General features: G+C 43.9%; 1 protein-coding gene across 1 annotated transcript in view; it reads right to left on the bottom strand.

Annotated features, from left to right (window-relative positions):
• Bcr (BCR activator of RhoGEF and GTPase) overlaps positions 1-15,405 on the bottom strand; it is a 141,721-nt gene that overhangs the window by 91,478 nt on the left and 34,838 nt on the right. The window lies entirely within an intron of this gene.

The raw sequence follows: 15,405 nt of genomic DNA, 5'->3' as shown, positions 1-15,405 counted from the left end.
GAAACCCTCTGGCAGGACCTCAGTATGTGACCAGCCCTATGCTAGCTGTCCCTGGGCTGTGACTCCCAACCTGCAGAATTCACAAGCTGGGCAGTGCAGAGTCCTTGGCTTGAATTCAACACCAACATTGCCCAGCTGGGTGAACTTGGCCTGTTATTTAATCTCTCTGGGTTTCAGGCTTCTCATCAGTAAAAAGAGGATCCAGAGAGTCAGCCAACACATCCTAGTCCCTATGAGGTACCTGGCACCATACTGGTACAAGATTATCCAGGATGGTGACTGCTCAGAGGTACTCAGGAGCTTTGAAACCTTCATGCCCTGTCCTTGGCTGAGCTTTGGGTCTCTACAGTTCTAAATGCCATGGAAGTAAGAAAACAACATAAAAATTAGAGAATAATATTGAGGTATACATGAGTTAACTATGCCCAAGAAAAAGCCCCTGGGCTAGGATACTAGGGAGGAAGAGACTAAGCAAGGCTTAAAAGATCAGCAGCTTTCTAACAGGCTGAAGTTGCTCCAAGGAGTGAGTAGGCAGGGCAGGGCAGGAACCAGGAAGCGGGAAGGGGAAAGAAATATAACAGGAAGGCCTCAAGAGACTCCTCCAATCACCTGTAGCTCTAAACAGGAGTCAGATTCACTCTTGGAAAATGCGGCATAAAGGTAGTGAGCATGGGTGGGGACATAACTTGAGGGTCCATGTGCTCCATGAGCCCTGCCAGATGGTGTCCAAGTATCTAGGGAAGGATACTGTGCACATTCCTACTGGATTCCATGCCTGCTCTGCACAAGCAGAAGGAAAGAGGCGGAGTCAGCCCTGGTTGTGGGTGGAGCAGAGGCAGCACAGCCATAATCCAAGGCAGCCTGAGTCCACATCTAGTAATGTTGTGGTCCACTTTTAGAAAGATGTCAACGCATCCCTACCTTGCAGTAGAGCAGGAGAATCAATGTCAGAAAAAAAAAAAAAATCCTTCCCTTCCCATTAGAAAAATGAGGGCAGAGCACCTATCCCATGCTGGATTGTTACTGATGATCCCAATCCAGCCCGTTAAAGTTTCTGCAATTATTCCTACTGGACACAGGGGGAAAAGAGAGAGAAAACCTAATTCACCTGATGCAAATAAAGCCAATGACTGGTGAGGGTGGGACCCATGTCCCATGATGATCTATCAGATGATTCAGATGCTGTGCTCTCCACTCCACCCAGGGCACATTCTCTGCTGGAATACCATGTGTCCAAAACAACTGCATAGGATAGGAACTTTAGGAAGTGACAGCTGGATATGGGGCTGAGGGGCAGGCTACTTGGAAGGAAGGCATGGTATGCAAGACATGCAGGAGGGGAGGAAATTTCTGGGACCCTCTGGCCAGGTATCATAATGTTTTCCAAGGTCTTCATGTATCCACGACCTTAAGTCTTTCTCCTCCAGAATTACTGACTTTAAACCCTACTTGTGTGCATGCAGAAGACTATACCTATTCTACAAAGACCATTAAGTCAGGCAGTAGAAGTCAAAAGAAAAGCAGTGCTGGCATTGGGCAAACTATGGGACACCACTAAATACACCAGTGGGTGGCAAAGAGAGGTGCTTTTGCTCATAAACTGGAAGTCACTCTAGTCAGTCAGTCTGGGATGAGATAAGGAGGGCCCAGAAAGCAGGCCTGAATTCACAATGTGAGTCTCAACACGTACCAGCCTTGGGACCTCAGAAAAGTTACTGTGGAAGGTTGAGGTGACCAGCATAGGCCACCATCCTGAAAATGCTATCTAAGGATAGTTAAAGGTCTGCTATGAAGTTGCCCCAGGGAGTGAGTAGGCAGGGCAGGGCTGCACCACCATATACAAACAAAACAAAAGAAGAAAAAACAAACAAACAAACAAAACAAAACAAACAAAACTGCTGAGGGCCATTACCAAGTAGGTATGACGCATTGTAATCCTTGCCAGTGTACCCCATGTTAAATGGACTTGCCTTGGAAATTTGCTGCGACCTTGCTTGTGTGTTTGAGAAAGGTGACCCTGCTCAATCACCAGGGTGGATCCAGGATTAGGGTGTATTCCTGCAGGAAGTATCTCCGTCCTTGGGTTTAGGGCGTGACAATAGCAGTTTTAGGGAAGTTGAGGTTGAAGATTATTGCTGCTGGGATTAGGGTGTTCCTGTTGCTTGTTCTCGTTGAGTTCTCGTGAGATTAAAATGGGATTTGGAAAAAGCCTCGTGGAGTAGGATTTGGGATCAGACATATTGGAATTGCCCCTGAACGTGTGTGGAGGCTGGTGTGAGATCGGGAATAAAATAAAGAATTGCTGTTTGAACCTACAAAGCTGTGTGGTGCCTCCTGATTCTGGTGCCCCCCAAGACATCGGCACAAAACAAAACAAAAAAAACCAAACACTTAAAAACATGAGCTCAGTGCTGGGATATAGCTCAGTGTTAAGACTGTTTGCCTAACACGTACAAGGTCTAGAATTCCATTCCTAGCACTGTAAATAAATAAATAACAAGAAGGAAAGAAATAGTAGAAACTCCCAACTTCCAGTTCCAAGCATGATGGAGAAAGCATAATTAACCCTTTCCCATGAATCACATTTAAAAGTTCTGGAAGAAGAAGCTATCACAGGACTCAGAAATAAGGATAAAAGGAGGACATCATAGCAGTGTCCATACATCTGGATTTTCATTTTGGGGGATTTTTGCCTCCCATATATCCCTAGTCTGGATATCACATCTGTCTAAAACCACCAACAGGTGCAGACAGGAGAACAAAAGAACAAACACTTAGAAAAGCCTTTTCTCTGTAGCGAAAAGACAAAAGGGGACCCTGTAGATTAAACTCTCTTGATTTTACTCACCTTGCTCCAGGTGAACACCAACAAAAATGATGTATCTGTTCCCCTCCCCTTGGACAGCAAGAACGGCCCCTGTGAAGTACAGCCTTGTGTACTCTTTCCACTCAACACTAGGTAATGCTAGACCCTGGTCCCCTTCACCAGCACAGTAGCAGTGGACTCTCAGGGTGGAACTTGGGTGACAGGATAGGGAAGTTGGAGTCCCAGCTTTCTAGTCAGAACACCTGGAAGGAGGAACTTGAGAAAGCAGAGAATGTGGGGTAGTTCACAGAGAAGAAGGAGCCTGAGAAAGGATCTTTCCAATCTTCATACAAAGCCCTGGATGCTCCCCCTCACACCCTAACCCCCTGAACTACACATGTATAAAATCACTTAGAAGCAGCACAGCATAGGTTTTAGAAACTGAACTCTAGGACAGGCTATTATCCAGGTTTCAGACAAAGAGCAAGGTGGATTTTGAAACCACAGAGCACAAAAAGTGGGCCTGCTTCTAACTGGGTGGATTCCCTATGTAGAAATATCCATCAACATCTTCAGAACACTGAAACAGAATCCAGAGTCTCATAGCATGTCCAAAATACTACCCAAAATTACTTGACAATTAACCAGACAAGCAAACCAATTGTTAAAGAAAAGATAACCAAATTCAACAGAAAGATGACCCAAATCTTGGAATTATCAGAGTAAGACTTTATAAAGAAGCTATTATAACCATGCTCTAAGAAGTAAGGGCCCAGATTCTTGCAACAAGTGAAAAGATAGAAGTTGTCTGTGAAGAAATAGAAGATCTCAAAAATTAACAAGGAATTTGGGTTACAGCTCAGTGAAGCACTTACACAATATGCAGGAGGCCCTGGCTTCAAACCTCCCCCAAACTGTGAGAGGGGTTAAAAAAAAAAAAAAGAACCAAACTAGAACAAGAAAGAAATTCTCTGGAAAGAGTTAGTGAAGATAACACAGAGGTCAGTGAGGATACAGATAAATCAATAAATGTGATCCAATCTAAACAACACAAAGAATAAACAATGGGGGAAAAAAGGAAAAGAACCTCAAGGATTCATGGGAAAATATCAAAAGGTCTAAATTCACACAGCAAGAATCCCATAAAGAGAGGAAAGAAAGACTGGAGTAGAAAAACATTTGAATAAATAATGGCTATTTCTCAAATCTATAAATTTGACAAATTTACAGATCAAAGAAATGCAATAAACTCCAAACAAGATGAATAAGAAAACCACAGCTAGAAATATCATAATCAAAGGGCTGAACATAGCTAAGCTATGTTCACATCAATAATCCCAGTAACTCAGGAGGCTAGGGTAGGGGGGATCACAAATTCAAGGCCAGCCTCAGCAACTTAGTCAACGCCCTAAGCAATTTAATGAAACCTGTCTCAAAATAAAAATAAAATAAAAATAAAAAGGGCAAGGGATGTAGCGAAATGGTTAAGCAGCCCTGGATCAATTCCTGGTACAAACAAACAAAGCAAAGGGCTGAAAAACAGGGATAAAGAAAAATGTCTTCAACAGAGTAGAGGAAGGGGATCATGGGGGAGCAAGGAGAAGAGGACACGGGGAAGTAATGGAGTATGGAGTTGTCCAATACAACTATGCTATGTCCATGTATGAACATGCTATGATGAGTCATGTGTGTGAATTTATATACATATATACAAATATATATAAATATAAAACTATACTGCACTAAAATAATCTAAATAGAAGGGAGATCAGAGTAGAATAAGTGGATGGGGAGGGAGGGAGGGAGGAAGAGAGGGAAAGGGAAGGTCCTGGGGAATAAGATTGATCAAAGTTATGTACATACACGAATATGGAATAATGAATCTCACTACTATGTATAATTATAATGCATCGATTAAAAATATAATTAAGGGGCTGGGGTTGTGACTCAGCGGTAGAGCACTCACCTAGCACATGCGAGGTGCTGGGTTCGGTCCTCAGCACCACATAATAATAAATAAAATAAAGATATTGTGTCCAACTACAGCTAAAAAAATATTTTAAAAAATATAATGAAACAAAGAAAAAAGATCTAACAACTAGAGAACTGGGCACAGAGGTGCTTCCCTATAATTCTAGCTACTCAAAAGGTTGAGGCAGGAGGATGGCAAGTTTGAGGCCAGCCTCAGCAACTCAGTGAGATCTTGTTTGGAAAAGAAAAGAGAGGGGGTGGGAAGGGAGAGAGAGAGGACTGAGGATGCAGCTCAGTTTTTTTTTATCAACACCCCTGGATTCAATGTTCAATCTCCAGCAGGGAGGGAGGAAGGGAGGGAGGGAGGGAGAGAGAGAGAGAGAGAAGAAAAAACAACACATTATATACAAGGGAATAAGGATTCAAATGACTATATATTTCTCAGCAGAAACTATGGGAAATAGAAGAGAATGAAATATTCTAAAATGCTGGGGATGGGGGGACTGTCAATTTGGAAAACTATCCTTCAGGAATAAAAGACATAGCCTTATAAGATCCACTTTGAAGTACTTATCCATAAAATTAAAAAATAGTAAGTTTTAATCTGTTGTCTCTTCCTCCTCCCCCTCCCCCTCCTCCTCCTTCTTCTTGGCAATGCTAAGGATCAACCCAGGGCCTCAAAAATGCTGAGCAAGCATCCCACTACTGAACCATACCCCCTAGCCCTAGCTCGGCTGTTTTAAGCCACCAAGGCTTTTGTGACATATTACAACAGCAAAAAATTAAAATTAAAAAATTAAAAATAATAATTGAATAACAACTGGAAAAATCTCCAAATATTTGAAAATCAAACAACTGCACACTACTACTAAACACTACTCAGTGATCCACAGGTCAAAAAGACACTGAATGAAAATAAAATGTAACATAACAAAATTTCTAGGTTGCAGCTAAAGTGATTATAGGTATATTTGTGGTATCAAATGCTTAAACAAGAAAAAAAGAAAGGTCTCAGATCCATAATTTAAGTTTCCATCTTTAAAAAAGAAAAAAGCTAAATAAGTCCAAACAAAAATAATAAAGAGAAAAAAAAAACCCAAAACTGAAAAAACAGAAAAATAGGAAAAAAATTAAAAAACCCTGAAAAACAAAAGCTGTACTGTGGCGGGGGGGAAATCAATAAAACTGATAAATTTCTAGCCATACCAATGAAGAAAAGAAAAAGAAAGGAATGTTATAAAAATCAGGAATAAAACAGAGGATCACTTGTACAATCAGAAAAATGAAAAATTATACCCCATTTGATTCAAATGTATGAATTGTCAAGATCATTGTACTGTCCTGTGTAGCTAATAAAAAAATTAAATTAAATTAAAATTTAAAAAAAAGAAGATATCACTGCTGATCCCAGACATTAAAAGGATACTAACGAAGGAGTACAAACAATTCTATGCACATATATTGGAAAACTTAGAAGAAATGGGCCAATTCCTTGAAACGTGTTGGTTACCACTCACTCTGATTCCCATGTACCTAACAATTTAGTGCTGACCAAGGACTGCAAGAAAAAGAGCCCTGGGACTCACAGTAGACTGAGGCAGATAAGACATAGTGGACAAAGATCTCATGAGATGGCCCAGCCTTCCAGATTTCTCAGATGCCAGAAATGCCCTAGAAACCTAATCTCCAATAACTCAGGGCATGAATGTTTTGCAGATTTTTTTGCGGGGAAAGTATCGGGGATTGAACCCAGGGGTCCTTTACCACTGAATTACATTTCCATCCTTTTTTATTTTAAGGCAAGGACTCACTAAGTTGCTCAGGTTCAAACTTGCAATCCTCCTGCCTCAACGTCCCACATAGCTGGGATTACAGGTATGCACCAACCCATCCAGCTAGGGCTTGGAAGTCCTAAAGGGATCCCAAACTATTATGATTTGAACCAGGAAAGAATTAGCTATGATGAGGCAGAGAACTGCTGATTCAGAAAGGTCGAAAGGTCATCTTCCAGAGGCCACTGAGGCCAGTGCCCTTTCACAAGCAGCAGAAAATAGACTTGAAAATGGTTTTTCCTTTCTGAAGCTTTCTCCAGATGAGAATCACTCACACTCCCCTGACAGCTAATCCCAGTGTTTAACCATGCTTGCAGTCAAGATGTTTTTCCTTATGTCCCCTGGGAAGGTTGCAATTCTGGCTGATTTCCCTGTTCTCTGCACAGAGGGCCATATAATGCATGCAAGAGACACACCCTTGGAGCTTCTGCTGGCAACTGGGGATAATAGGACCTACTGAGCAAGACTGTATTGAGATTGAACATGATGACAATGTGCCTGGCATATAGTAAATGCAGAAAGTGGCATCTGACCTGCTTCTCACAGCTATAAAAATCTACCTCCTCAAGTATTTTTTGTTTATAATATTTATTGTTTAGTTGTATTTGGACACAATACCTTAATTTTATTTATTTATTTTTATGCAATGCTGAGGATCAAAATCTTTTAAATCAGTGATTGAATCCAGGGTACTTTACCACTGAGCCACATCCCCAGCCCTTTATTTATTTATTAATTATTATTATTTTTTTTTTTGAGAAAGGATTTCCCTAAGTTGTTTAGGGCCTCACTTAGTTGCTGCAGCTGGCTTTGATCTTACAATACTCCTTTCCTCAGGGACTAAGCTTGTGGCTTAGTGGTGGGCTGCTCACCTAGCACATGGGAAGCACTGGGTTTGATCCTTAGCACTACATAAAAATAAAACAAAAGTATTGTGTCCATCTACAAATATATATATACACACATATATATTTATATATATTTATATTTATATATATCCTGCTTCAGCTTCCAGAGTCACTGGGATTACAGGTGTGTGCTACCACACCCAGATGAGTACTTTCTTTTTAAAGACCCTATTTGCTACCCTTTCAATCATTCAGCTTGTTTAGACAGTTCAATATTTACATGGTGTTTGTCTTTGAAGGAATTTTTTTTTAAAAGCTCAAGGTGAACTGTGTTCATGGCAGGCAGCTTGTCAGTTTAAAAGGATCCCATCCAGAAACCTGACTGACTTCTGATCACTAGATGTCAGTTATCACTGGGACTCAACCCTAGCCCTGGTCTCTGAACCAAGTCTTCCCTAAGTACAAAGCTTAGGACCCCAATACTTTTGGCTCCTTTCAGGTGCAATTGAGGAATCTGGCATCATCAATACTGAACCACATTAAAACTAAAACTGTTAAGGGGGAGGAGACTCTTGATTCCCAACCTAGCTTCAAATCACCATAGGCCTAAAAATTCATAAGGCAACTTAAGGATTAACTCTCTCTTCCCCTCTGCCTAGACATTTAAATGTTGTTAAAAAAAATCCATCAACCTAGGCATAACACTCTAAGACAAAAGAATGTTCTTAGCTCCCTTGATCTGTGGGAGCTGAACCCCCCCCCCACACACACACATATGCACACACAATTCTTATTATCAATAAATATACAAGAATTACTTTGGGGCCAAAATGTAGCTCGGTGATGAGAGAATGTGCTTATTAGCATGCAAAGGCCCTGGGTTTTATTCCTAACAACAACAAAAATGACTTTGGGTGCTTTGGGAATGATATTTTTAAAAGGAAAGCTTAGATCCGCTATAGCAGAAAACGTTAGCCAGGACCTTGATTCATACATAGTAGAGATTCTGCTGGAAAAACAGCACAGGACACTTGAAGGAAATGAATCATTTATGGAGCCCAAGGAGAAGGTTTGCACCATTTCTCAGGCAATGTCACACCACACCCTGTCCCGCCCTGGGGAGGGACCTAGGCTCCAGCAGGTCCCAAGGAAAGAGAACAGGATGTGGGCATGGGGAAAGTGCCAGGCCCAGTGGAGAGTTTGTTTGTGTAGGTTTTTACATGTCTATTTCTAAAAAGATCTGAGGCAGCCTTAAGAATCAAACAGTGGGACTGGGGTTTTGGCTCAGTGGTAAAGTGCTCATCTTGCATGTGTGAGGCACTGGGTTCCATCCTCAGTACCACATAAAAAAGTAAAATAAATAAAAATAAAGGTATTATGTCCATTGACAACTGAAAAAAAAAAAGAAAGAAAGAAAGAAAGAGAAAAAAAGAAATCAAACAGTATAAGCCAGGAGCAGTGGCTCATGCCTGTGATCTTGAGAGGCTGAGGCTTGGGAGGCTGAGGCAGGAATACTGCAAGTTCAAGGCCAGGCTCAGCAACTTAGTGAGGCCTTAAGGAATTTAGTGAGGTCCTGTCTCAAAATAAAAATAAAAAGGGCTGGAGATATAGCTCAGTGATAAAGCATTTCTGGGCTCAATCCCTAGTACCACCCCTCCTAAAAACAAAAACCCAAAGAAATCAAGTAGTATAAATATAAAACCAATGGGAAGAAAACAAAGACTCAAAGCATATTTTTTTTTTTTTGAGAGAGAGAGAGAGAGAGAATTTTTTTAAAAAATACTTATTTCTTTTTTAGTTCTCAGCAGACACAACATCTTTGTTTGTATGTGGTGCTGAGGATTGAACCCGGGCCCCATGCATGCCAGGCGAGCCCGCTACCTCTTGAGCCATATCCCCAGCCCCATCAAAGCATATTTTAAGACCCAGGGATGCACTGAGGCTAAATGAACACTGAATTTGGCTCTTAGGCTCCCTAATAACAAAGGCAGAAAAGGAGAGAAGTCCTGGATAATTGTCAATATAGGCTAAGCAGGGGGCAGCCTGGAATTCCTTAGCTCTATAATGCTACCCCATCACTCTATCACAGAAGCATACTGCAAAAAATAATGGCTTTGGGGGCAGGGGTTGGGGCTGGGGTTCAGTGGTAGAGCGCCTGCCTTGCACATGTGAAGCACTGGGTTCGATCCTCAGCACCACATGAAAATAAATAAAGATATTATGTCCAACTACAATAAAAATAAAATAAAACAATGGCTTTGATGGGATATATTAGAAGTAAAAGGTGAGAAAAAAGCCCTGGATCATCTCATTTGCCTCCAGATTCCCTGGAATTTCTTCCAAATCAAAGTCCTGAAGGGCTGCCAATGCAGACTGGGGAATAGAGAGCTCAGGCTATATCCTCTCAGTCCCCAGATGAGAGCCTGGAGGGTGGTCCTACAGTCTAGTCTCCAGCTGATGATCTTGGCTATGGCAGAGCCCATTCTCTCCACCTGGTCTGGTCAGCCTGCTTTGGCTGAGGTCTGAGAAGCAGGGTGGGGTCCACCAGCAAGTAAGCCCAGAGATGGACAGAGAGGAAGTCCCAAAATAATCACAATGCACACTATGGGCTCTGATAATGCCTTCAGCTCAGGCTCCTTGACCTCAGGTTTTCTGCTTTGTATTTAAACAGGAGAACTAAGACAGAGAAGGGCAACAACACATGTGTAAAATGAATTTGGGTTCTCCTGCCTCAAACACTAAACTGTTCCTTTCATTAAGTGGAATGTATAAGTCTCAGCCACCTCCTGTCTGAACATGTCTTTCTTGAAGTAGCCTGGATAACTGCCCCTAATGTCTGCATCCAAGTTCTCTGTGCTAATGGCTGAGAGGGCATAAGATGTCTGTGAAAATCCTCATTTTAAGCCCCCCAAAGCTCTACCCTACTGGTTTTCTTTCTCCTCTTTTGAGTTCAGGGTCAGGATCTCCAGGCGATTGGGCAGGATCATACACAGTGAGTAGGTGGGGATTGAGCTCTCCTTCTAGTCATGTGCCCATCCCCTGGGAGAGGGAAACCCTGGTATCCAGAGAGGTGGCTGAGGATAGCAGCATTGGCCGCTACATGGTGGATGCACTGAAACTCAGGGCCTATGCCCAAGCCTGTCTTCCTGTTGTGGAGTCAGTCCCTGCATTTACTGTTTTAGCACTAGTTTCCTGTATGTAGGCCATGTGGAAAGGAGAGATAAACGAGCAGAGGCTGAGATAATGGTGCTCTGAGCTCTTTCTATGTGAGGCACTCAGGGTCCAAGGCACTGGGCCTCTGTCCATGGGAAAAGCTGGAAGACACAGGCTGGGCCTCAGTCATGGCTCACTGGGGGAGAGGGAAAGAAAGTAAGGGGATCAGAGCCCCTGGTCAACTGTGTGGGGAGGTGGGGGTGGTGGTAAAAACCCCGTGCTTGGAAATGAAACCCAACACCTTAGTGCACACTGGGAGGATGAGCAACTTGCTTGGCCCCTCACCAGCTGGAATAGAGAGGACGGCAGATTCTACCACCTCGTCTCTGCACCTTCCCTGAAACCTCCCTGAGTCCTCCAGATAACCTAAAGCCCAGCCAGCCAGAGGAAGGGCAGGAGGTGGGAGCAGATGCTTGTGTAGGCCTTTCATGTCCTTTATTTTCTTCTTAACGGAACTGGCATTCCCATCTAAGAGATGCTAAGAAATGTGAGGACAGCTGGGTACGGTGGCACATGCCTATAATCCTAGACACTCAGGAGGCTGAGGCAGGAGGATCCCAAATTTAAAGCCAGGCTCAGTGACTTAGTGAGACCCTGTCTCAAAATAAAAAATAAAAAGGACTAGGGATGTATCTCAGTGGTAAAGCATCCCTGGGTTCAATCCCCATGACAAAAAAGGAAAGAAAATAAATGTGGGGATAACCCACAGCTTGACCTCCTAATTTCACTTTTCTCCTCCAGGGTAAATGCACTCACATACATGTGTGCACACTTAAAAGAGACATGCGTGCATGTATACACATGTGTACACACAAATGTTCATAACCATATTTTCACCTGATGGAACCCTTGTCACTTGCTAGGTGATTATCCTTCACCTGCTCCACAGTGCCACTCTCTTTGTGCTACAAACTGAATGTTTGTGCCCCACTCCCATGCATACGTTGCAACCTAATTTTCAATGTGACAGCACTAAGAGGTTGGACCATTAGGAGGTAATTAGTTCCCAAAAGGCCCAAAGGGAGCTTCTTTGCTCTTTCTCTCACAGTGAGGCACTTTTGAGTCTCAGAAGCCTTAAGCCTCAATCTGGGTCACAAGCAGGTCATTTTCCATCAGTGCCACTATTTTCCCATTTGTAAAAGAGAAAGCACATTATGGATACAAATTACTTGTGCACTGGGAAGAATGAAGCATTGCACCTGAAGCAATTCTAGCTTGCTATCACAGAGGCTGGAACTAGGAGGTAATAATAAGGTGCTGTGAATCCATTTGGGTGAGAAACTTGACCTGAAGTAGTCACCATCTCTGCAGATCCTGCCCTACCATCAACGGGGTGGGTCCTAACAGACAGACTTCAAAGATGCTAAGAGGCTACCATGCAAGAAAGAGACCCAAGGGACAGTTTGATAAAAGAAGGCAAAACTAGCTCCTTATCTAAAAGATACAGAACCATAGAATGAAATAAATCTCCCTGGAAGTCCACTGTGCAAGCTGGCTGCTACTCTATGATCTTCTATAATTCCAGGAACAGTGAGGGTGGAGGTCATCACTACCCTCATCTTATAGATGGGAACATCAAGCCCAGGATATCAATCCCTGTGGGGTCTCAGACCTGCCACCCCTGACATCAATAGCTGTCTTTTATAACATCCCAAAAGTTGGCTGCAAAGAACAACCAACTTTTTTGGAGAGGAAGTGAGGTGAGTGAGCTTCTAAGTGGTCAGAGAAGGGTGTTCCCCAGATAGCCTTAGGGCTGCTGCTATTGGCTCCCCAGGGATCCCCATGTTCTCAGTAATTCAAACCTAATAGTGGCCTGGGAACAAATGCTGCCACAAGGAGTCACTGAGCCAAAATGAACCAGGTAGAGGAATAGTCAGAGCTGGCAGATGCAAAGGTCATTCCTTACCACCTGGACCTGGCTTCCCCAAGGGAGGTCATTTCCCCCTCAAACATGTCCCAGAATTCAGTATTATGGCTGTGACTACAGCAGAGATAGGATGCCAGGGACTACTGATGAAACTTCAGCATAAGCTTCCTCCTTGCAGAAGCACATTCAACAGAGAGGAAGATCTCCCTGGTGACCATGAAAGGGTTTAGTGCTTCATGCACTTATGATAGTGGCAGGGGCAAGCGCCTTGGTTATGTCTGCCATGTGCCTAACCTTAAAGAATAGGTGGCAGAAGAGCCACTTCACTCTTTGTGGCCACTCAGATCGCCAACTAGTCCCAGGGGCTATGTCCTCCATGCAAAAGGTGGAGGTAACAGGATGACCCCATGTTCCAGGAGCTATAGGCTTGGAGGAGAGGAGATGGTGCACATTGAGTACCGAAGATCCAAATGATGCATAACAGGGACATGAAGGAGGGGCAAGAGAGGTGGGAAAAGGGCAACAAGTTTCCAGAAAGAAAGAAAGAAGAATGATGGAGGTACGTTAACAAAGTACCATAGAAGCTGGACACTGGAGGTCACACAAATCTGGGAAGGTGGAGACCCTCCCGACAAAGGGGTGGAGTACAAGTAAGTGGTAAGAAAATTTCAGCTCTAGCAGAGGAAGAAGTTGTTCTGCCATGCAGAAGGATAGGAAAGCAGAGCATGGACTGTTTAGCCCAGCATACCTACCTGCCTGAGATATATAACCTTGAACCCTAGCCCAGGACAACTCAGGGGGTTCTAAGAAGGGAACAATGGTTAAGCTCTGTAAAGATGAATCTGGCACATAGAACAGTGACCTGGGCAGGGACTGAGGAAAGCGGCCAAGAGGAAAGGGAGGGGGGTCTGATTGCCTGGCCAGACTCCAGGGATGCTTATGAAGGTAAAGAGAGGCAAAAGCATCATCCATCATTAGGGACAGACCTTGAAAATGCCTATCATCCACTCAAGCATCTTCAGTCAGGATACTCAGCTTTTTGCCAACTCACTGGAATTTTCAGCTTTTGAGAAGCACCAGCCACAATGGAAGACAATCCCACACAAGGGCCATCTGTTGGCTTAAGGGCTTTGCTTCTTCACTTTCTCCCCTCCCTCTGGATTATTTTTAAAAGATTAGGCTTCCTGTTTTCACTGCCCAGCCAACCCAGCCCTCGATACATCCATCCATCCATCATTAGGGATATTAGGGCAGTGGCATGGCTGGAACGAGCTGGCACACCACAGGCCCTCCCTACTCCATAATGAGGGATCAGCCACCTCCTCACCCAACACCAGCTGGCTGTTCTGTAAACACCATTTCCTCCCTGCGCAGGGCCTTGCTGCGACCTCTCCCACGGGCAAGGGGCCTCTTAATGAAACAAGTAAATAGGCAATTCATCCTAGCTGCTGACAGCCACTGGCCCTCGGAACTGACTCATTCCAGGACAGACAAAAAAAAAAAAAAAAAAAAAAAGCCCTTTATGAGGCCCCTTTCTCCTGCTTTCCCCTCCCCCAGTTGCAGGGTATAGGCAGGGGGATGGAGGTGGGGAAGGGTCCTTAGGACAAGAACCAAGTCCATCATGCCTGTCTAGTCACTTGTGGCTTCAGCGGCGATCAGAGATCAGCATACCAGCTCATTCCCAGCCACCAATGTGCATGCTAAGAGTAGTCCTCGGACAAGTAACAGGGCTCATAAGCAGTCACCAAGCCCCACCTATGCGCTGTGCTTCTAAGAAGACCAGACTCCTCTCTGTTCTCAGCCCCAGACCAGAAGGGCTGCAGTGGCAGTTTCCCAGCTTTCCAACCCTACAGTAGCTCCATGTCACAAGGAGGGAGAAAGGATAGGGGCTTCAACCAGTTTTATCTGCCTTATATATTGGGAGTCCCCTAGAATGTTGTCTAATTAAGAGCTATGCAGCTATCAAGGTAAAAGGCAAACCTAGTGGGTCAGGAAAGGGAACTAAACTGTGGATCCTGGATACCCAGGCATTGTCTGGGGTCACCTGGAAGAATCTTCATACAGCCCCAGGGGTGGGATGGGGGTGGAAGGTCAGTGATTGACCAGTAGCAAGAGCCAGACCTGGATACTCACTCAGTTCTGTAGGCTCCCACTGTCCATGGCCTATCAGGGAGACAGGGCATTGGGCAGGGCTAGACCAGCAGGGTCCTAAAGGCTTGGGTGTCCAGGATGAAGGGATGTAAGGGCAGGAACACTGAAATGGGTAAGTCCCTACATGACAAGGGAAGGATTGCTCCCATCAGATAAGGATGATTACACAACTGATATTTCCCTGGAGTAAGACCTATTTGCTCATGGAGGGTTTACACCGCTTCCCTAAGACCCAACTTTTCTCCATAAGGTAGATGAAGGTGCCTGGGCCACAGCTCTCCCTCCAGCAGGATCCAGGAGTCAAGACCTCTCCTGTGCAAACAGGCATCCTCTATCCTCTACCCAACCGTACTGCCCAGGAACCCCAGCCTATATGAGGGCGCCTTGCCTCCAGCTCTCAACAATCCCATATGTAAGCAAAGTATGGTTTCTCTTCTATTCATTTATTAAACTTTTTATTTTGAAACATTTTTAACTTTTAAGAAAATCTGCAAGAAGAGTACAAAGAATCACTTGTTTAGGGGAACAGCAATGACCTAAAAAGAATCCAAGGGAAGACACAAATATACCTTACCCTTTGCCCCCTGCATCACCCTCCAACACAAATTAACCAGACAATACGGTTCTTAGACACCAGCTTTCCCACAATGATCTTTCATCCTACATAAGAACAGTTATCTTATACTGAATGCCATGTTTGCCAGACAGAAATGGCTG

This window comes from Urocitellus parryii, chromosome 3 (assembly GCF_045843805.1).
Source record: "Urocitellus parryii isolate mUroPar1 chromosome 3, mUroPar1.hap1, whole genome shotgun sequence".
In the NCBI taxonomy this organism is placed as follows: Eukaryota; Metazoa; Chordata; class Mammalia; order Rodentia; family Sciuridae; genus Urocitellus; species Urocitellus parryii.
Note: the sequence above shows the minus strand (reverse complement) of the source record. Positions and strands in the feature narration are given on the sequence as shown.